The 23746-nt window shown below is 38.1% G+C and overlaps 1 long non-coding RNA gene across 1 annotated transcript; it reads right to left on the bottom strand.

Moving 5' to 3' along the window:
* Positions 1-200: 200 nt before the first annotated feature.
* LOC113106711 (uncharacterized) lies at positions 201-8467 on the bottom strand. The gene is made up of 3 exons (XR_003292553.1): positions 8056-8467; positions 6824-7021; positions 201-1591 (listed from the first exon to the last, which is right to left on the bottom strand). It is a non-coding gene; the product is annotated as an uncharacterized LOC113106711 (long non-coding RNA).
* Positions 8468-23746: the final 15279 nt, after the last annotated feature.

The raw sequence follows: 23746 nt of genomic DNA, 5'->3' as shown, positions 1-23746 counted from the left end.
CCTAACTTTAACTTAAAGTAGTTGTAATTGATACCGAAACCATTGACCTGTGGAAAAAAAAGAAGATAGTTTGGTTAGTATTCACATTTCACAGAAAACACTAGTGATAAAAAATATATTTGAACACTTTTTAGACAAAAAGCATTGCATTTTTCCATTTAAATGATGCATTTTATAGAAGCTTTTTTCCAAAGCATATTATATTGCATGCAAAGTATACATTTGATCAGTTCATGCATTCCCTGGGAATCAAACCCATGGCCTTGGTGTTGTTATAGCACCATCCTTAACTGTTTGAGCAACAGGAACTGTCTCTATCATATGGACTAAAGTGATGAAGTTATTTCATTCCATCCTCTCCGAATCACTAATCCGAGTTGCTCTAACAGTCTCAGGCTCCAGCAGATCTGAACTCTGCGTGACACACGTTGCCTCAGCTGCGTTTCAATTCAACACATTTAATGGTCTCCTGGATGTCATATGAATTGAGAGATTTTGACATTTATTTGGGACTAACACACAAAGGAACAAACTTGGAATTATGGGACATGAGCTGGAGTCACTGTTTCAGGAAAGTCAAAAACATGGCCTGAATCCATAATGAGGATATCCCGAGCTTTAAATACACTACATTCGCAACTCAAAAAAGACCATTTAAAGTGACAGTTCTCATCATTTACCAGCATCTGGTGTCATATAGTTGATGGTAGCCAATGACGTCTATAGTATTGTTTTTCCTCTGTGAAAGTCAATGGCTACCGGCAACTATTTGGTTACCAACATTCTTTGAATTATCATCTTCTGTGTTCAACAGGAGAAAGAAACAGAGTTAATGGCTGAATTTGGGTGAACTGTCTCTTTAAGAAAGAACATAAATGGGAATTAAATGCAGATGCATCTTTCCAGTTTGATATTAAACGTCCCAAGTCTCCGCAGCGAAGCAAGCCAAAGTTGAACAGTCGACAGTGGCGACTCTAGGCCAAAACCAGAGACGAGCTAAACAGACCGTCTCCTTTTTCCTTGTTTCATGATGTTTCTCTCTCACCCATATCATTGTTTATGACCGTGCATTAATATTCATGCATGTCCACACGCATCAAACCACTCATCTACTCTACACAGATGTCTCTCATTTTGATGACACCTCGAGACACTGTCAATAATCAACAGCTGATGAGCGCGGCAGACCCTCCGTGCCAAGCGATGATCTCTGAACAGCGGATCCAAATCCCAAACAAAGCCCCTGGTTTTGTGACAGATCTGCGAGACTTCAATTCCCCCGTCTCACGTTGTCGTTCCCACAAGCCTCCGCCTCCATCAAGTGCAGTTGTCAACACAGGAACACATGTTCTATGTTAGGACGCTGTTTAACAGTGAGAGTCTGGTTTGGTGAAGAGCCGAGGCCACCGGTGACTGCCGAGGCCGTCTGGGACAAAAGGACAGAGGTGGGAATCTAAAGCAGACTGTGTAAGCGCTTTTGGGAAAGTCAAGCCTTGTAATCTCATTGCCTGATTTCATAGAGTTTAACCAGTCGTTCGACTGAAAAGAGGCTGCTGTGTTAATCCTGGACTGGGGCGCCAGATCTTTAGCTCTGCGATGGGAAACAAGAAACAAAGCACACATTTAGAAACAAGTGAGTGCATTGTTAAGTTTAGCTAAGTTTCGAGTTACACCCGGTGTAAACAATTCTTATTGATTTCCTCATAATTCTGAGCTTATATCTAACAATTCAGAATGTATTACAATTCTAAGATGATACAAATTGTATCTCTAAATTTTTTCAGCTTATATATAGATTTGCAAGTTCCTTTTATATATATATAAGGTCTAAATTGTGAGATATAAAGTCAGAATTGCAAGAAAGAATTGTGAGACAAAGTTGCAATTCCCATTTTTTTATTTGGCAGAAGCAATTCTCAAAATTCTGACTTATTTTCTAGCAATGAATTTTTATTCCTCACAATTTTTGCAGAATTACAAGCCAAAAGGGATCAAATAAACTCAGAATTATGAGAAAAACTCAAAAGATGAAAAGTCTCAATTACCTGATTTTATTAAATGGATGAATAAGCTTGCATAGATTACAACTGGACAGAACTAAAACGAATCTTTATAACAAGATGAGCAACACTATATGAGTGATATATATAAGTGATATGCAATATCACTTGAGTATGAAAGTGATGCCGGCTCTATGCGGGTATCGCTTGAGTATGAGAGTGATATTGTGTTAATTCAACAGTTTGACAGCACAAGTGAAAAATATAAGAAGAACAACAACCAAGTGTTTTTAAAAACCATTTTAAACCTTTCTACTTCCTTCCACCACAGCTTCAAATCTCAGTTTGACAGTTAAACAGCTGAGCTGAAGCCACTGCTACTAATTTCGTAAAACCTCACTTTAGAATTAGTAATGAAACATTGTGCTGCTTCGTTAAAAGCTTATTGTACTACTAAATTAAAAGCTCACTGTATTATATAGAGTATTGTGAGAGAAAGATGTACTGAGCGAGTGTATTTACTGCATCTGGTACAGCATTCATTCTTCAGCTCAATCTCATACTCACAATAAAACAATGAATGTCTGCTGAGGAAAGCAATATCTTTGTCGTACTGTTCTTTCATCTGTTAAGGGTGATTTCCGATGAAAGTGCTGCTCACTGCATTTGTTAACTGTATTTAACAAGCTGTTATTAAAAATAAAAATAACTTATTTTTCAGTTTCTTTCAATATAAAAGTCTCTTGTCACCATCTACTGGTGGAACAATGTCACAAAAATCACCATCAGGAACACATAAACTGTCTCCCAATACGAAATACTACTGTGTATTTAAATATAATGCCACGACATGTCAAACAACCAATCACAGTTTGTTTCATTTCAATGTTACGTTTCGGGACGTGGAAATGACGCCACACTAACAGACCAGTGAGTAAAACTCTGACGTAATTTAAAGATTCTATGCAGCAAACTTTAAATATTTCACATACTTTTGAGAATCCAGCGTTTAGTTGATCCTGATAAGCGCTCGTCGTCACAGTTGTAAACATGGCGGCTTTCTTCTTTTGTGAGGGGGTTTGGTGCCACGGCATCTTTGTTTTCACACATCTCCCAGAAATCCTTTATAATTCAACCAATCTGATGACGACTTCAAAACTCCTGAAGTGTTTCCCCTTTTGTGTTCCATATGCATCAGACTTTCAGCCAACTTGACTTGCCTTGACAATATCTCACAGTTCTCAACCAATCAGATTTGAGAACCAGAACAAACAGTTGTATAAAAAATATTAAAACTTGTTTTCACAGACTGTAAATGTATTTAGTATTTAATTGTTTTTCCCCCTTTTTTATTCTTAAAGCAAGTGAAAAAAAACTGCCGGTGCAGCAAGACAAAACACACTCATAAGATACAGTCTATGAAAATAATGCAGTGTTGCCTCACAAAAAAAAAAGGATTTCTACATTTAAAACAAAATTCTACAAATTAAAATCATACTTATAATACAGGCAGGGGCAGATCTACCAGAAGAAAGCCTTGCCACCCCAGTTGGCAACAACGAGTTATGGCCAATTTGAAAATTTACGAGCGCAAATCTTTCATGATTCATGATCCCGCTACGAACTCCCGAACTGATTCAAATGATTTGTGATCCCGCTCCAAACTCCCGAACTGATTCAAATGATTTGCGATCCCCAAACTGACTCAAATGATTCGCAAACCCGCTAGGAACTCCCGAACTTGCTCAAATGATTCGCGAACCCGCTCCGAACTCTCAAATTGATTCAAATGATACGCGAAGCCGCTCCGAACTCTCGAACTGATTCAAATGATTTGCGAACCCGCTCCGATCTCCAAAAATGACTCGAATGATTTGCGATCCCCATAACTGACTCAAATGATTCGCGATCCCGCTACGAACTCCCGAACCGATTCAAATGATTCGCGATCCTCAAACTGACTCAAATGATTCGCGAACCCGCTTTGAACTCCCGAACTGACTCAAATGATTCCCGAACCCGCTACGAACTACCCAACTGATTCAAATGGTTTGTGATCCCCAAACTGACTCGAATGATTCGCGATCCCGCTACGAACTCCCGAACTGATTCAAATGATTCGCGATCCTCAAACTGACTCAAATGATTCGCGAACGCGCTTTGAACTCCCGAACTGACTCAAATGATTCGCGAACGCGCTACGAACTCCCGAACTGATTCAAATGGTTTGTGATCCCCAAACTGACTCAAATGATTCGCGAACCCGCTGTGAACTCCCGAAGTGACTCAAATGATTCGCGATCCCGCTCCGAACTCCCAAACTGACTCAAATGATTCGCGATCCCCATAATTGACTCAAATGATTCGCGATCCCGCTACGAACTCCCGAACTGATTCAAATGATTCACAATCCCCAAACTGACTCAAATGATTCGCGAATACGCTTTGAACTCCCGAACTGATTCAAATGATTTGCGAATCCCAAACTCTAATAATTTACAAAGTATTAATATACTGTAATTTGTTGTTGTTGTTGTTGTTATTGTTGCTATAAAAACAGACCTAAGCCATCAATAGCCTTTAAAATGGCTTAAAATGCATTATATAAAAAATAATGAGGCAATAATGATTGGTTAATAATAACACTGTTACAGTTTTTCTCAGTCACTTTGTTACATTTCTCAGATCAGAATTGAAATTCTCAAAACTACCTGTTCAATTCTCACATCATTGTGTCACTTGTTCACATCAAAAAAGCAGTTTCTCATTTCTTTGAACAAGTTGCAAATGCTTTGGTACATCCAATGCAATGATTATGTAGAATTCTCTGTTGTTTCCTACATTATCAGTTGCTGATGTCATGTTGCTCAAAGTGTATTATATAGTTTTCTGTGCAATAGTCTTACCCCTCAAAACATCTAGTCTTTAGTTCATCGTATAAGTGCACTTACTGTTTTGCAAATTGTGAGTTTGATTCGAGAAATGCACCAAAAGCGACTGAGAAAAACTGTAAAATACATAAAGTAGGCAAATACAAAATAAACAATTTATGTACATGTTATTACAAATGCCATGTGATTGCTGCTGTTACACTTATAGGATGATCAAATCCTTGTTTAGGCTACTGACCAAACATTTCATTCAAATATTCACTTAATCTTTCATTTTTGGCCACCTTTTTGCTATAGATGACACAGGCTTTATAATTTCTTCAACAAAAAAACGTGCATATCTCAACCCTTACAAAAATAAACCATGGTTTTATCATAGTAAAACTGCTTAGTTTCCTTTTGCATGAATTCTGAATGCTTGAGACTATAAAATTAATTAGAGTCATAAAAAAGTTATAACCACAGGTAAATGTCAAGAGCTACAATTGTGATTTGTAAATAATACAATTTATTCATTTCGTTTTTTATTTGATTAAAATGTTATTTTTTCACCTCTATAGTAGTTTTTTTTCCATCATCATATTTGAGGAAGGGGGGCACAACATTAAATCCTGCTTATGGGAACCCTTAAGGTGTTGTTATACTTGTGCCTATAATGTTTATTTATTTATTATTATTGTCAGCTAATAAAACCTATTCTTCAGGACCATATTCATATAACATCTAAGGTTAAATCTAGCTCTTGACTGGTTGAGTTAGATGATGATTAACACTAAACAGTAGAAAATCAGTTGAGTTCCCCAGCTGGAAATGTCATTAGCTGTTAAAATCTTGTGTTTCTTATAATAAATTGACATATTGATAACACTGAACCTTTTATAATGCTCTTAATTACAAGTTGATGCATACTGTATGCATTAGTGAGTGTGTGGTGCTTATGGGGTATGGTCACTTATTCCCACTTATTTGTAATGTTTGTTATAACTGTTTCAAATGCAAGACATTGATTGCATGAGATTAAGTTTGTAAATGATAGCCTGTGTCCTTTTGTAGTGTGCACATATATTATTCATCAATCTGTGGACATTTGTGTGCTTTATACATCCACTATGTGTGCATGTTGTCAATAATTAATCTATAAAATAACAGGCAATGCATTAACAGATGTTAAAACCATGAATAAAAGCGCCTGTTTGATATTAACCAGTACATCATTTCTGATATCTAGATTAATTTTCCATTACAATCTTCCTCAAAGATCTTTTCCTTCACTGCATCCCTTGCAAAACTTTCAGTAAATGCTCCTATGACTTTCCAAGGCCACAGCCAGAAGGATCCATCATTCTGTGCACAAAAAAAAAAAACCTGAATATAAATGAAAGAAACTAAAACATATTAAACTGTCTTAATGAGAAAAGCTCAATGATGGAAATGGCTCTTTAGAATAACACACTTTGAACACTTCTTACGGCGGCGTCCACCATTAGTGTTCAGGAGCGGACGACTGACAGCTCATTTCTCTGGAAGCTATGCTTTAAGTCAGTGATTAATACAGAAAGCCCATTCTCTGAAATAGCTCTTTAAAGTCTCAATTTCCTCTATAATATAACTTACTGCCAAAGTTCATTATGAGTCATTTTGGAGCCACTAGAACCCGTTTGAAGTAAACATCATTAGGAAAACGTCTGATTACAGTACATCCTTCGATTAAAAGAGAGAGCTAGAACTTGCTCTGAGTGGAGGTTTGGTTATTATACAGATGCAATAAAATAACTAGGATGCATGAAGAATGGGATGATGAATTAGATGGTTGTAGAAATGAAAAGGTCCCTAAGGGATGAAGAAAAGCCAGAATCTTCTGCTTTTGGTTAATGGAGACCCATGATACACGAGTCAAGCAGCAGAGAAGTTGTACCTCAGGAACCCACTTACAACTTCAGAAGAGCAAAAAGGAAGTGTCTGTATCCTTCTCGAGCCCATGGATACCAGAAGGGATGTGATGTTGATCCGGCTTTATCCTCTGAGCTGGAGGGGGTGAGGCCGGACAAAGTCCAAACTCCACAAATTGAGACAACCAGATGACATCTCTGATCCATCCACGGGACGCCGCGACCGAAGGGCTGTGTGAACCTGCAAGAACACAGAAGTTCACTTTAGTGTTCAGTTTCTTACAGCTCATCGCACATATTCACAGGTCTGACTGGTTGAAAGGTCAAAAAAATTGACCTTTTGCAAAGTGTTCATAGACACCTAATGCATTTATGTAATTTAAAACACTAATTTATGAAACATAATAACACAGAAACACTACAGTATTTGTAAAATAGTATTTAAATACAATAAAATAAATCAATAAATAATTTAAAATAAATCGCATTCATGTCTTGGAACACTTTTTGTATCTCTGTTTATTGACAAGAATTGGCAAAATATTAAAATAAATCTTTTTTCCATCATCTGATGTAGTATTTCATCCTTGCACAAATAAATAAATAATATATATATTTGCATTAATAATCTATAATAATAATACAAATATATATATATATATATATATATATATATATATATATATATATATATATATATATAATTTAGATATTTAATAAGATATAAAATGATAAAATGTACATCTATTTGGATAACAGTTTTACCATAACCTAATAAATAATGAATATTTGTCAGTCATAAATAAATGAAACAGCTTAGATTTCTGTAATAATACTAATGAAGTTAATGTTTTAAATACACAACAAGCAGATATATATATATATATATATATATATATATATATATATATATATATATATATATATATATATATATATATATATATATATATATATTAATATCCAATCATTAATCATTAATAAATCCAATTTGTTTCAGCATAAATATTCCAAAGTTAGCTATTTTAACCATGTTTATGCTATGATTCTGAGCAATTTTAATTAATAGGACTATTTAAAAATCAAATAGCACCTGTTTCTTACCTGCTTTATTTATGCATGACTGACAAATAACATGTTTATTTGGTTGTTTATGCTAAAATGGATGGGAATTTTATATGCAATTCAAATACTTACATTTAAGCCCAGATATTTTTGGAGTGCATTAAATTAATTTAATTATCTCCTAAGTCTATATTCTTATGTTTACATAACTCATTGACTCATTGAAACATCTCTTGTCACCATCAGACGGCACAGTAAAATCCAGCAGAAGTCCGTGGGACATCTTCATGAGCGTCTGGAGGATGCTGTCCACACGTGGGCCTTGAGCGTGTGTTTTTCTGTACGTACTGCATCCTGTGCCTCTGTGTGTTGCACTACATGCTCCCAATGCACCGGTTTCCAAGCAACCTGCATAACACAGGGAGCGTCGTCCGTTGGCGTCTCTGAACTGTGTGGAAACTGTAGGATGACGAGAAGAAGGAGATGATTAAGCTGCCTGAGAACACTCAAACTCACAGCTGGCAAATGCAGTGCATCGCTTTCTTTCCATTGCACAGAGCACTGGATTGTGTTAAAAACGAGCTAAACATTGCACACGGTGTGTTTTCATTCAACTGATTTTCCCAAGCCATCTCTTTAGACACAAGCAGACTGGAGCTGACAAGCCAGGGCTGTGTCAATCACACCAGAGGATGTTCTCTTGGCTTGTTTTCTTCCTGTTCAGATCCTCTGGGAGTTTGCACTAACCAGCATGGCCATGGGCTTCCTTTCAGGGGCTGAGGGCCTGGAGTGCTGCTGCTGTTTTGCAACAGAGACCATGCAAAACCATACAGAGCTGGACCGAAATACCAAGTCTGCACTGAAGTGTGCTTCTGTTTGGAGTGCGGCTCCAAATCTGGGATTCTGTGGCTCAATCCAATTAACTGCGTTGTGGCAGACGGTAATCTAAAAACAAACGCAAAACAAGAGCAAACAAATACCAAACAGTGGCAAAAGTAAAGATAGACATCCACGTTTCATTAAAGCAAAGTGTAGCTCAATGAGCAGCAGCTGTCAATAATGAAAACGTGATTTAAACTCATTTCTCAGTTTGTAAAAACAAATTAAAACTGTTTACAGAAATTAGAATTAATTAATGTTCAATGCACAACTGCTTTACTGTTTCAAACACTGCTGTTTACTGAAAAACTGATCCAAATTAATTAAGTGAGTTTATGCTTAAAACCAGGAAACAGGAAAATAATCTTGTTGAACCTTTAAGTTAAGTAATTTTTCCTAGATATTTTAAGATATTTTTCTCTCAACTCTTTTTAATTTGGATAAATCTTTCATTAAACAGGGCTTAATATCTTATCAAAATTAAGTGAGTTCATGCTTAAAACTAGAAAAGGGGAAAACAGAAAAATAAGCAGATTTTTCTTGTTTTAAGCATATTTATTTTTTTTAGAAAACTGTTATAACATATATATTTTAAAATATATTTTAATGCATTTTTTTTACTTTACCCATAAAGCATTGAAAAAATGCTTACGTCTAAAAATGACACCAATAACACAAACGTTTATCCACTAATTAGCACAAATTAAACACTGTTTTAGTCATTGCATGTGCTCGTATGTTTATTTTTATAAACATTTGATAACTATCTACAAAGCACTGTTTAAATGAAATAAATTATGCCAGAAACACACAAAAGTTATTTCAACTTCATCCACTAATTAGCATAAATGAATGTGCAACTGCTCCACTGTTATAAAGTCATTGCATGTGTTTATATGAGGCTGATTTGATATGCTTTATTTCAGTAACACATACAAGTTCTTGTAACTTGTAAATGCTATAACCAAAATTATTATGTAGGCTCCTCTTAAGTTCTGTAAGTGTGTTACTGAATCAAGAGCACGTCTCAGATGCCGTTGACAGAACTGAAGTATTTAACCCAGAATATTGCTTTAAAGCAGAGATCAGCCCTTAAACAGTCATGTTCCGGCACTGGCTGCTACCAAAGACTAAATCTCAGCAGACAGAGCAACACTCGGAGCTAATTAACCCATTAGACTCAAACATGTTTCCCAACATGCACTTGAGATCAGTTCCTATCAGAGTTTGCCAGCGGAGAGGTCCTTTGAAACAGAGCCTCTCAACTCTTCTGAAGAGCGTCCCAGACGGTTCCTTTGGTATTTTCTAATAAAAAACAGCAATGTTTCCTCCACATAAACGTCCGTTTGTAAACCACCGGGTTCCCACTTCTTCCTGGTGGTCATTTAAATGAGAGGGTGATCTAAAAAAGAGCCGGCGTGACTCACGAAGACGTGGGAGAGGAACGCATGAGTAAGATGACTGAACAATATCAACCACAGATGAAAGTGTCTCAGCTTTTTATTGGTTACCTAAAGCAGACTTCAGCCTGGAACGAACCCCACCAAACACCTCCGGAGTGAAAAGTCACAAACCACGCAACAGATCTGAGCTTTAAGAGCTTTCCTTAATTGCACTAAAATGACAGAATGTGAGACAACAGAGATGCAATAAAGTAGGGCTAGGTTTAGCCAAATATCTTTCACTCACCCTCATGTTGGTACAAAGCATTTTTAAAGGAGTTTCATGCTGCTCTTTTCCATGCAAAAAAATAAAAATAAAAGCCTGGATTGATCAAGACTGACAAGCTGCTAAAGTAAAAGACACTTACATTTCAGTCTTTTTCCTCACATAACACTAAATATTATGACTTCAGAAGACTTGGAATATAGCACATACACACATTCATAGCTTATTTATACAATAAAATAAAAATAAAAAATACAAAGAGCAATCGAAAAATTATCTGCATAACAAATATCTGGAATAATAATAGAAATCTGGTTTTAAGTATATTTTTCTTGATTTATTTCTTGTTTTAAAGCATTTTTAAACTCACTTAACGTTCTTGCTTTAAGCATGAACAAATTTTTCTGAATTGCTTAAAAGGGCCTATATCAAGGAACTACCTTCCACATAAATGTATCTTGATTTAATAATGTTTAAATATTTATTCTGGAAAACAACACAAAAATACCACGTGAGATAACGCAGTTTTGCGTTCCATTTAATAAATGAGGGCTCGGAACAAAATAGGGTTAAGCACTCGGTGATCACTGGTTTTGGATGAACTTCTCCTTTAAGAGGCATGCATGGCCCTTTTTCTGCAGAAGCTCTAAAGATCCTGATGGTAGTTTTGTTTGTAAGACTATTCAGGTCAGTCTTGCCATGGGCGCCCCCCTTGGGCCTCACTAAACCGTGCTACATCAGGTGGCTCAGTGCAGGGTTTTTTTTGGAGGTACCTGGACTGAACATGCCAGTTTCTATAAATGTTTGCAAGAGAAAAAAAACCTGACAGGTAAAAAGGGCTTTTGATGGGATAAGGAGGACAGTGAGAAAGGGAGACAGGCGAGCGTATGTGAACTGTGGTGCCAGGCCCCTGGTAACAATCACATAGATTTGCATTCCACTCTAACAGGATATTGCCCAAAGTCCCCCTGAGGAGCTTAGCCGTCGTGTTGGACCTTAACTCCCAGTGTGCACTACATTGCTCACACACACACACACACACACACACACACACACACACACACACACACACACACACACACACACACACACACACACACACACACACAAATAGACACTTTTTTTCCCCTCCCTCCCTTTTCTTTCTCTCACAGCTTAATCCCCTCTGTCTCCTTTCTTTTTTTTAGCTCTTTCAGTTTAACTCTCACACTCTTCATCATCTCAGCTGCTCAGCCCTCCATTTGTCCTCTCATGGTCCCCTCAAACATTTAATTAGCTTTTCGTCACATCTCTTCTTTTATGGTTCATTTTCAATTAGGCACAAACAGAAAAGTTAAATGTAAGTAAAGAACTTTATATATGTGTTTTGACACTGCACACTCTTTAAAAAATATGTACCTTTTGGAGTAAATAAGGTACAAAAGTGTAACTTTTGGAAAGTTGCCGCTATGCAATTGCAAAAATATAATTTGTTTGTATTCTTTGAGTATGTTCATGGCCTGTATGTTTTAATACCATGCATGCCATATAATGCTACACTTGCTATCAACTTAATTTGCATTTCCTCAAGGAAACAGCAGTGCTTGCAAAATAAATGTGCAAAGGTGCAGTAATGCGAGGCTAAAAGCATTTTACATTAATTTTCCACAACAAATATGGTATATGGCCAATGATGGCAGTCATTTTTTGTTTTTAATCAATTAATAATGCATCCATTAAATTCTAAACGTTAAAATATACCATTGTTTAGTCAAAGTTCACTTGCTGTGTATGTATGAATGCAACACCGGCTGTGAGTGCATTTTATAAGTGAGTGATTTAGATAAGCTTAGGTAAACAAAACCAATTTTTCAAATATAGGCACAAGCAGAAATTAAGAGGCCAAGCACTCTAAAGGCAAAATGAGGAGCTAAGCATGGTAAGGAGCATCAGACCACCTGCAACGATGAGTAATTAAAGCAAGTTGATGGTTTGAAGCAAATTGGCTGAAAAATTATAAACACAACTTCTCGTAATATGATTTAATGGCTTATCACTTTTGACCAATAGGTGGCGTTTATCAAATTGACACAATCAGGGCATGGGTGCCGAAGAAGCATACCAAGTTTCATAATGCTACGTCAGTGGGTTCATAAAATATGGCATTTTACTGCAAAATTCAAAATAGCCAATGCCCAAAATGGCCGACCTGGGAAAATTGGGAAAATATCATTCCACTCGTTATGTTGCACCAGTTTTGTGATTTTTGGCCAAACCATTCAGAAGTCATAAGCAAAAATATGATTTTTTTCATATCTCCTGACCAATAGGTGGCATAGCGCCAAAACACGTCAGGTACTCTCAGGTCATGCTTGTTATAACACACACCAAATTTGGTGTGAATACACCAAACTGTTGTGGAGATACAGCCTTATATCCATTTTTGCATGCTTTTCGTAGAAATTGTTCGCGCATCAACTTGAATTCCATACATTTTTTCCAGCATGGTCTGAAGATGATCTAAGCCAATTTTGGTGAGAATCAGACAAACATTCAAAAAGTCATTTTTTCGAACAATTAAACATAATGAAAAAACTAAACCTTGCCATTTTTGAATTTTGGTGTTCAATTGACAAGGATTTAGAGGATTCAAAAGTTATTAGGATTCAAAAGTGATTAGCATAAACGTGAGTACAATTTTGGACAAGTGATGGCGCTAGAGAGTTTGAGTTAGAAACTCAAAACTTGCTATGGTTAATGTTTGGACTGTCCTCTATCAGTGTGCCAAATTTCACAACTTTCTCGCAAGTGATTCTATGGCCTGCCATAGACTCAAGACCGGAAGAAAAATAAGAAGAGGATGAACGGCAACAGATACAATAGGTGCCGATGCATCTTTGGTGCTTGGCCCCTAAAGAAATATTTCTGGAAAAACCAAATGTTGACAGTTTTTCGGAGAGAGTGTAGGAAGTTAATGGAACAATTTGTAAGATATTTGCAGTAAAATATCCAAAAACCACTAGGCTAGTGTTATATATTTTGTCCAGCTGATCACTAGCAATATCTCTATTTCAACTACTTGTAAATCATGAGAAAATTCCCATTCTAAACAGTAACACGGGACAGTGCAGTCGCCTGTCAATAACATTAGTTACCCTTTGTGACCGCCTTTACTGACGTAGAAACCACATGACAACAGTGTTGTGGACAAATGCAAAAGTAGCTTTGCGACAAACTTCAACTATAAAGAGATGCCGATCTCGCTGGTGTTTTACTCGACAGGTGAGTTGTTTTGATTCGTGGCTTTACAGAAAACGTATGGTATTATAACAATCAACAAAAATTAGTATTATGGGGCATACACGCCAAACGCGGGGCATCACATCTCTTGATCCATCTGATCCATAGTCTGATCACATCTTTGCATTGACTTTGCATGTAATCTACTAGCGCAAATTGTTGAACTTGCGTTAAATCCATGGTTTATCTTTCCGTCTGATTGATGGCCGTCAGCGGTTGGGTAGAAGACAACAAATCCCATCATTCCACGTGCCTTCTTAGTGTCATCAAACCACGCCATTGTTATTGTTTTGGTAGTGCGCTCTCTAGTGGCACGTCCTACAACCTGTACCTTTAAATGCACGATTGCAAAAATATTGTTTGTTTAAATTCTTCAAGTAGTCGTGGAAAATACCATGCATGCTACATAATGCTACACTTGCTATCAACTAAATTAACATTTCCTGTAGGAAACAGAAGTTCTTGCACGGCAGCAAAATAAAAGTACAATAATACTAGGCTTTGAGCATGTTAAATTACCTTATCACAACAAAATTCAGTATATAATAAAGTCAGTATATGAATATGAAAATAATGAAACATATTCAGTATATCAGAATAAAAATAATCCTAATTGATTATGCAAATGTCTATGTCTATGGGTCATTTCCAAAGCTTAATAGTATAGCATAGACTGAAATTATCCACAACGCAAAGTTGGAATCTGCATATTAAGCAGTTCGGGGTCAATTAATTAGGTTTAGAAGCTATTTAGCCATCCCTATTTAAGTGAAAGTGCAAGTGAAGTGACCTACAGCCATGTGTGGTGACCCATACTCAGAATTCGTGCTCTGCATTTAACCCATCCAAAGTGCACACATACAGCAGTGAACACACACACACACACACACACACACACAAACCGTGAACACACACCCGGAGCAGTGGGCAGCCATTTATGCTGCGTCGCCCCGGGGAGCAGTTGGGGGTTCGGTGCCTTGCTCAAGCACTGTACATTCACTCCCCCCCAGCCCCCACCCACAATTCCTGCCGGCCCGAGACTCAAACTCACAACCTTTGGATTACGAGTCCAGCTCTCTAACCATTAGGCAACGACTATCAATATTACACTACCTTGCAAACACTGTAAAATATTGTATGTCCTATTCTATGAAGAGAATTCAAAGAAAATACTTTTTATATATTCAATTATTTTCTAGTTTTATATTAAAAGTTTAATCATAGCAATTAAATAAAAAAGAATGTTGCATTAAGGCAAGCAACTTGTAAGAGTAATATATATATATATATATATATATATATATATATATATATATATATATATATATATATATATATATATATATATATATATATATATATATATTTGAAAGTTTATACAAAAATAAATAAATAAACAAATTATGCATTATCTAATTAATAATGCACAACTTTGGAAGTCCAATAAAATAATCCCTTAAAAGGGTATTTTTGTAGTTTTTTCTTGCACTTGTCTTTAACAACATGTTATGTAGAGCCAAAGAGACAAAATTTTCAAAACTGACCAGTGCATGAATAAAACAATGTTTTTGCCTGTAGTCTCTAGCCTTAAATCAACATTCGGTTTTTATCAAACTCACTATGGGCATTAAAAGAAGAAAAACAATACACAGGCCATAAATGCCACATTCAGCCTTCCGTCATGAAGGAAACGTGATTCAGAGGCTGCAGTCAATGTTTTTACGAGTTTTAATTCTACGTATATACCACCTCCCCACCACAAACCAGCCCCACGCAGCTAGTTGAGAAACAAAAACTCTCTCTGTCCTAATCTCACACACACACAAACTCATGCCGTCTTTGTCTCAAACACACACACAACCCAACCTCTCCCAGAGCATCTGGTCTTGGGTAGGGCAGCATGTGTTTTAATTTTGATTGACTCACCTGTCACCTATACTGCCCTCCTCATTGTTTAACCCCCCCACCAAAACACACACACATACACACACGTCCCCCCTTTTCTACTCCCCATAAAATACCTCTTCAAACCCCCCCCCCCCCATCCTGCCAAACGCAGGCCATTAACCATTTCCTACGAGCTGCTGGTAAAAGGAAGGAAACAGCATGCCAGGCTTTCACACAACACGGAGCGCTAGGAAAGTTCTGCGCCCTTGAAGTCCAGCAAGCCGGGGTAAAAGTCACGCTAATTGACGGGAGAGCTTAATTCAAATGAGCCCATAACTAAATTCGGACTAGAAAGAGAGTGGGGCGACCTGCGACAGGGTGAAACTTTCAAACCTTTCAATCGGCCCCGGCGTCAAACCACTTTGATGTGCTCGACGCTTTTCATCAGTTTCCTCTCCGCGTATGAAAAAGCCATTTCAAGTACAAAGGCTCGTGAGCACATTTGTAATTTGTCTCCTCTTTCGAGAACAAATGGATGTGGCAAAAACCATTTTTTCTTGTTCTGAGAGAGATCTGAATGAAAGTGCATATGAAAGGTGTGATGCAGGAGAGAGCAGCACTGAGGACGGACGGATGGAAAGGGGGGCATGATCTCAGCCCGATTTTTCACTCAAGTCAAATCCTATTTCACATCAGACTGTTGTAACACCTCGTCCGCGGTCTCTCAGAGAGAGACGGACATAAATGAGGAGGGTAGAGAGGTGAAAAAACAGGGGGTGAACAAGAATAAAGGTCCAAATCCTTGGCTGTGAAAACTGTGGCACCGGGGAAGTGTATGCACGCCTTGTTTGGCTAATAACCTGGAGTCTTGTAAAATGTGAATGAGGGAGTCTTCCAAACTTATAATTTCACACCCATGAAGCACAGGAGATGAGTGTGAATTGAAGTAGAACAGCTCCACATTGGCGGTTCTCCAGGTCATCACACACTACAGCGAAGAAAGCCAAGACCACTGACTCCTGGAATAAAAAAAGAGGTCTGGATCGGTCATCAAACCCACACTGAGAGATGCAACAGAGTCACGGTTACTTACTGTAAAGCATGCGCTAATGTCATTCAGAGGCCCCAGTGTGACAAACGTCTTCACTTGAACCTATGGATATCAATCCCACGTGCACTTACACTTGCTTTTTTAACATCTCTAATTGATACTTTTAAAAGCAATACTTTGGCTACCAATTGAGGCAAGAAAAGATAAGATAAAAGTAACTCATAGATATCAAGACACACCAAGATTTCCTAAACGTTATGTTTAAATATGCATTTGAAGCATTGATCTGAAGAAATCTGAACACTGGATAAAGCAAGGTTCAAAATTCTTTACATCTCATTATGTCACACCATAAAACAAAACAAAAATTTAACAGTCAGAAAAAACTTAATAAATAAAAAGTCACATTGGTTTATAAAATTAAGCAATTGACATATGAACAAACTTTGATGTATGTAAGTGCAGTTTAAGTGGAAATTTCAGCTCATACAGTTCAGAAAGTTCAGGCATTGCGGTGCATCAGAGGTAAAAAACTATATAAATTCTGTTCAGTTTCTTGCACAGGCCGATTGTTCTGTGTCTTTACATTTACATTAATGCATTGTCATGTGCTGCAGGGTTTCATTTGGTTTTGTTTATGTTTTAGCCGTGATTCCCATCCACTTATAAGACTGACATACTGCAACGGTTTGTTTTAAAAATCTCTGTTTGTGTTCTACTGAAGAAACAAAGTCACACACATCTTAGATGCCCTGGGGGTAAGCAGATAAACATCAAATTTTCATTTTGGGGTGAACTATCCCTTTAATGAAAATGGCCTATTAAAATCTACAGCTGCAAATAGATAAAGTGCAATAAAATGATAACTTAAAATGTATTTAGCATGTTTTCTTTCGACTGAAACGACGTATGAAAAGCCAAACAACCTACCAGCCCAACATCACAAAACTGACTATTGCTTAAAAAACAATGTTTTTGCATGTAGCATCTTGCCTTCAGGTTCAATACCATCCACTCCGGAGATTACCCCTTAAAATCAGCAGAAAAAGCCTGCAGATCGCTCAAAGGTCTTCATTTCTAAGACCTTGTTCATCTTTAAAGCTGAAGTGTGTGTAAATGCTGAAACATCTATAAGTTTGATTTCTCTGAAACATTGCTCTGTTTGTTTGAACATCTTAACACCGCATAACTGGCTCAGCCAATGGAGTGAGTTTGGGGGCGGACCATCTGTTTGCCTGACCAATGGCATGTTCGCTGGAAACCTGTTTGATAACAGCCATTATTGTTGCAACTCAGATTGCTGACGAAATTACATACATCACCTTATATACAATTCTTTAAAGAGGGGCAGTATGAGTGTGTGCGCACTGAATTGCTGAGGTAGCTTTAATGATCATCGTCTCCCTAATGATAAAAAAAAAAGTCTTGCAATCAATATCTAAATCTGTTTTTTTGAACCATATCCTCCCAAAAGAAAACTTCAATATCTTTTTGATCTTGCTCTGTTTTAATTGTGCCCCTGTATAAAAGGTATAAACAGACAGCTTTCGCTCTACGTTAATGGGTATTTGCAGGAGAGAGTGTAGTGTGTGTGTGTGTGTGTGTGTGTGTGCTCCTCACCGCGGCAACCAAAGCTCTCGGAGGAGAACACTGCTGTAATTATAAAAGGAACAAAGCACTGGAGACTAAAAACACATGAAAGGAAAAGAAAACATACAAGCCAATCAAGGTTCTCACAAACACACTCGCTCATGCACAAACATGCACACCGATGCACACGCACGTTCACTCTTAGCCCTGCGTTTTGTCCAGAAAAGTCACATTACAAGCATGCTATGATGCTTTATCAGTCGCAAAACAGCATTCAGACACCACCAGATACATGTCTATTTTTAAAGTACATCAGAACAGACCCTAATTGATGATCTTTGTGCATGCATCACCCTCTTAAACTGTCTTCTCCTAGAGGAAATTATAAAACCCTAAGAGCAGGAAAGAAGTCATGAAAAGAAACAGGTCTGGATAAGGTGGGGTCACTATGACACACACACACACACACACACACACACACACACACACACACACACACACACACACACACACACACACACACACACACACACGTTTTAGATTCAATGAACAGCTACCTGGTGTTTGCAGTGATATTACCTGCCCATTTTAAAGAGACAAAAATTTAAATTCTGTCATCATTTGCTCATCTGCCTGCGATCACAATCTTTATATCTGTGGAAAATACAAAATGATATTTTGAAGAGCATTATTGTTGAATAATGAAAGTGGTCCAGGATTATTTGGACAGCAACGTTTTTTTTTTTAAATATCTTCTTTTGAGTTTTGCAGAAGAAATACACAAAAGAGAGAAAAAGATGACAGTATTTTCTCTTTTTTGGGTTAAAATAATCTCTTTCAAGCATTAAAAAAAAAGAAAATAAAAAAAAGAAATTACCACAAATTACCAACTTTGTGTAATTTTGATCCTAACATTCTAATATCGGTTAAAGAAAAGTGTATAAAAATTTTAAATGACAAGAAATGGGGTGGGGGATAGGGTGCATTCTCCATGCATTCATATTTAAATACTTTGTTTTAGCTATTAGTTTTATTTTATGTTTTTGCATACTGTACATACCTAAAAAAATTAAAAGGAGAAGGGGACATTTTCCTCCATGCCATGCACCATTGTAAACATAGCCATATCACACGTCAGGGCTAACGGCAATGTTTTGTGTCTTTACCAGCTATGTTATGACTCCCTTGATGTTTTACAAGTGACATTTGGGTGTTGTGTGTTCATGGGGGTTTCTGGAACGTTATATTCAAAGAACACTAAAACTGTTTTAAGTGTGCAAGATACAGGCATTGGGGGAAAACAGACTCTTGAGTTCATAGTTTGGCTGGCCAGATCATCCATGCGCTTTAAGTCTGATCAAATGCTTCAAAGCCAAGAAAAAAACAAACCACATCAGCGGTTTCCTCACCTCTCTGTGCTTCACGTACAGTGATGCGCTCAGCAGTCGTGCATGTCTTCGTCTTCACAACATGTCATCTGTCAGTCATCCGCCGCCGAGCGGCACAAAGAAAACTCAATCAGCCGCGGGAGCCTGTTTTTGTCTGCCAATTCTGAAACTTTCATGCTCCTTATTTGTCAGGTCAAAGGTTAAATTGCTGACCCTCCCTCTCACCCCCCCACCCCACCAATCTCCTCCCATCCACGGCGAAAGCTCTATCTACAGAATCCCCATATTTACATGGATTAGACTTCTTTCACGCTGGAGAAAGAAATCTGGTTCATAGTCAAAGCCCGAAAAGCGGCCTACATCGCCGGAGTGGCCACGTTATTCACTGCTGGACAATGACCATATTGTGGGGATCTGAAAGGGGGTGGGGGGGGGGTTTGAGGGAAGCGCCCCGCTTTTGGCCCGAGCTGGAGCGGAGAAGCCTCCCCCTTCCAACCCCCTTCCCTTTTCGTCCACGGCAAAGTCCTGCGCTTGTGCCACTAGGCTCACGGGGGCAAAACCCCATCCGCTCTCCTGACAAGAGCAAACAAAGCATGCCCACTGTGAACTAGATGAAGATGTCAAAAGCTTTTAGGCTGGTGGGTGGAGGGGTGGGGGCGTAATACAAGGTTTAAACCAACAAAACCAGAGAAAAGGCCCTTTTCACTCCCATGGATAAATCCCACTAAGTCTACGTTTCCACATCAGCTTTACTTTCCCCCGTCAACAATCCAGCGACTCAATAAAATGATCAAGAACAAATAAGTGAGGCCTTGGAGACGACAGGGCCACTGGTTTAACAAATAGACCATGCCGAGCTAATCAGAGGAGAACAGAGGAGCTGATACACCATACAGACATTTGGGAAATTAACACAACTTTACACAACTCCTCATCTCATCCTCCATGACATCCTGCAACTTCTGCAGGAGGCCGAACTGGGGTTAAGCTTCTGGAAGATGTGTCAGAATCTGTGATGGTGGGATTAAAACAAACTCAAGTTTCAGAAAGACGGCGTAACTCGTCATTATAATGCTCCTACATAACTGTTTACTCGCTTTATGTGTAACACACACACACACACACACCTACGCACAGCCGCTTTCACACTCCGCTTCTCCAGTGGTGTTGAGAACAAATGAGAGCTGTAAGATGTTAATTAGTGTTTCCTCCTGTTCGGCGGGCCAGGGGTCTGAATGAAGAGGTCAACGCTATCTGTGTACCTAAGGCTCAGACAAAGACAGAACACATTGTCTTTGACCAGCCAGGGCTTAGCACTGCTGTCAGTGAGGAAAAAGAGGAATGGAGCGGGAGGGTGCGGGTACATTTATGCTCCGGAATATTTTTGCAATTAAACACGGCTCTGTCCGTTTTTAGAAAGAAATCCAAAACACTCGTCTGCATTTCCTCTCAGCGTTGTAAAGCAGTGAGTCACTGGCTGAGATTTTAAAGACAGAATCCTCTTTTTACTGCGTGTTAGGACTGGATGTGAGCATTTTATGGATGTCAAAGATCAAAGACTATCCATCTACTTTGGATCCAGCATCCCAAATCTGGATAGCAGTGACATTGGCACGCACAGGAAGCGTTTTTCTGTAAGTGTTTACTTTTAAACACAGCTTTCTCTTCCTGGCCAACCAATACTGGGAAGTAGGAAGTATTTAAAGGGCAAAGCCTTGTCCCTTTTGAGGACCCACCGTATAAAGCAGACCAGAGTGGAGACTATGGCCCATTCAGATGTTAATACATACACCATTCCGCTGACTCTGATTAACTCCATGTGAGTTAATAGTTGCCCTGTTAACAAAGAGTTATCCTCCCATTCAAGTCGGCGGTATGTTTAGGAGGAGAAAAGCAGGGAAAGGGAACTTGTAGTGAACCTTTACAGTACAAGCCCCTTCAGGATATAATACAAGCTCCATCTCCTCTGGCTAATCCAGCCTGCAGATGCTGGAAAGAAGCTCACTGCTCTTACAGGGACAAATAGTCAGAGAAAGGATGGAGGCAAACAAAAGAAATGTTCTCTTTTTTCCCCCCAGGTCTAAACTGAGCCAGAGGTTCTCCAAAAGTGTGGGACAAAACTAAGTAGACAAGCTAAAAGCTTATGTTGATTTGGAAAGTGCTTTCTGTGCGTGAGTTTATCCTCATGAATAATGATTGGACGAACAAACTTAAAAGTTCTCAAAGCATTGGCTTTAGCTCTGTCTGGGTTTTGGGGTATTTAAGTTGCAAAACAATCAATAAGACTCCAGGTGATTATTGATGTTTTAAAGTTCATGGTATGCTTACCTTGGTCACATTCATTAATGAATGAGTGTAACCGTACTCCATGCCAATTTAATTAGGAAGTTTGTCTACATGTTTACAGCCCCATAAATCCAAACTCACTTATTTTCCATAAAATTTCCCTTAATTAATATGCACCCTATTAAGTGCTACTCTCTTAAAAATGAAGTGTCATTCTGAAACATTCCCCAATCATCGGCTTTCCTTCTGATTTTTGGCCCCAGACCGACAGGTTAATATACAGTCACGCTCTCGAGCTAATCTATAATCAATTCCAAATGGTGTGACTGTATAATGAGACAGCAGCAGCTAATGGGCACGAGCAGAATGGTCACTATACCCTACACCCGACTGGTTTATTTGCCCAGCCCTCAGCGTTTAAAACACCAGCTTTTTGAAGTTTGAATGTTTGTAATGGCTTTTGACACTCCCTTATCGTAATTCTCTAGGATAAATGTCTAAGGCGATTTCTCTCATTCGCGCGCTTCTCGAACTGACGTAAACACGCACCTGAACTATCGCGATACCTGGGAAGTGAACTAGAACTTCAAAAGCGCTTTCACTTTTAATTAGTCTAGATTGTAAAAGAGATAGTAGTTTCATTGTGACTTTAAACAGACTACATATACACGCAAAGAAACGGTCCTTTTTAAGTGCACTAATTATCTCCATTTGCATTGTGAACTCTCGATATACGTGCAAACCCTTTTAAGCTGATGTGCGCCTCTGAATCTATCTATCTCTTAATCTTATTCTTTAATCATGCACTGTGTCAATTCAATCTTTTAAAGCCTAGTTTCAGAACATGAGGAAACCAGTCGCAACAATCTTTGCTCGGCAGGAATAGAGAGAGAGAGAGAGAGAAAGAGAGAGAGAGAGAATGCCCAACAATGTCTAATTAACAGGACTACAGACAGAACTGGAGCTGGACTGACGTCTGTTATTTCATGTGTTTATACATTAGACTACGGCAACTATTTCTTCATTACCTTTTAAAATTGTTATTATTGTTGTTGTTAATAATAATAATAATAAACATGATATAATATAATTCCACTGTGTAACTGTGTAAATGTATACATAATACATCACTGTATAAATAATACATTTATATAGGCTACTAACGTTTCCGATATTTCTCCCTTAAGTCAATCTGAATTAAATTCCGTATAGGCTTGTGTTTTCCCAAATAGAATTGCTTTTCTCGAGATATAGGCTAAATAGCCACAAACAAATAATGTAGTCTGTATTATACTTTGGCAATAGTCCAGTATAAACCCGTTCCTCTCGCATCAGTCTTGTCAGAAGAGCAGTGTCATGATGAGGAAGTTGTTATTGGTTTCCGCTCTCACACCTCATCGGAAGAATCTGATTCAGACAGAAGGTAAAGGGCAAACCTTGAACTCATTAACAGGTTAAGAGAAGGGCCACGAAACAGCACCATCCATCCACTTTTAATTCATGGAGAACGCGCAAGACAGCCAACAGATGTTCTGACTGCACTCTAAAAACGGCTGGGTTATTTTTTAACCCAAAATGCTGGGTTGAGTCTGTTGGGTCATTTTGTTGGGTTATTTAATTTCTTTTTAAACACTTTTGGGTAGTTTCAATTTACCAGGTGTTGGGTTAAACCTGCTGGGTTGCGTCGCTGGGTTGTTTCAGGCCAGCGCTGGGTTATTTAACGCGCCTTGAAGATGTTTAAATCGCTCCCCAACGGTCATTTTGGAAGAACAACGGGGCAAAGCCACGGCTTTCTACTGTTTTAAGGTAAGTTTATTTAATGTTTTCAATAATAATTATTTTAAATTGGCAGAATTATAACTTTTTTTTGCAG

Source organism: Carassius auratus, chromosome 8 (assembly GCF_003368295.1).
Source record: "Carassius auratus strain Wakin chromosome 8, ASM336829v1, whole genome shotgun sequence".
NCBI lineage: Eukaryota > Metazoa > Chordata > Actinopteri > Cypriniformes > Cyprinidae > Carassius > Carassius auratus.
Note: the sequence above shows the minus strand (reverse complement) of the source record. Positions and strands in the feature narration are given on the sequence as shown.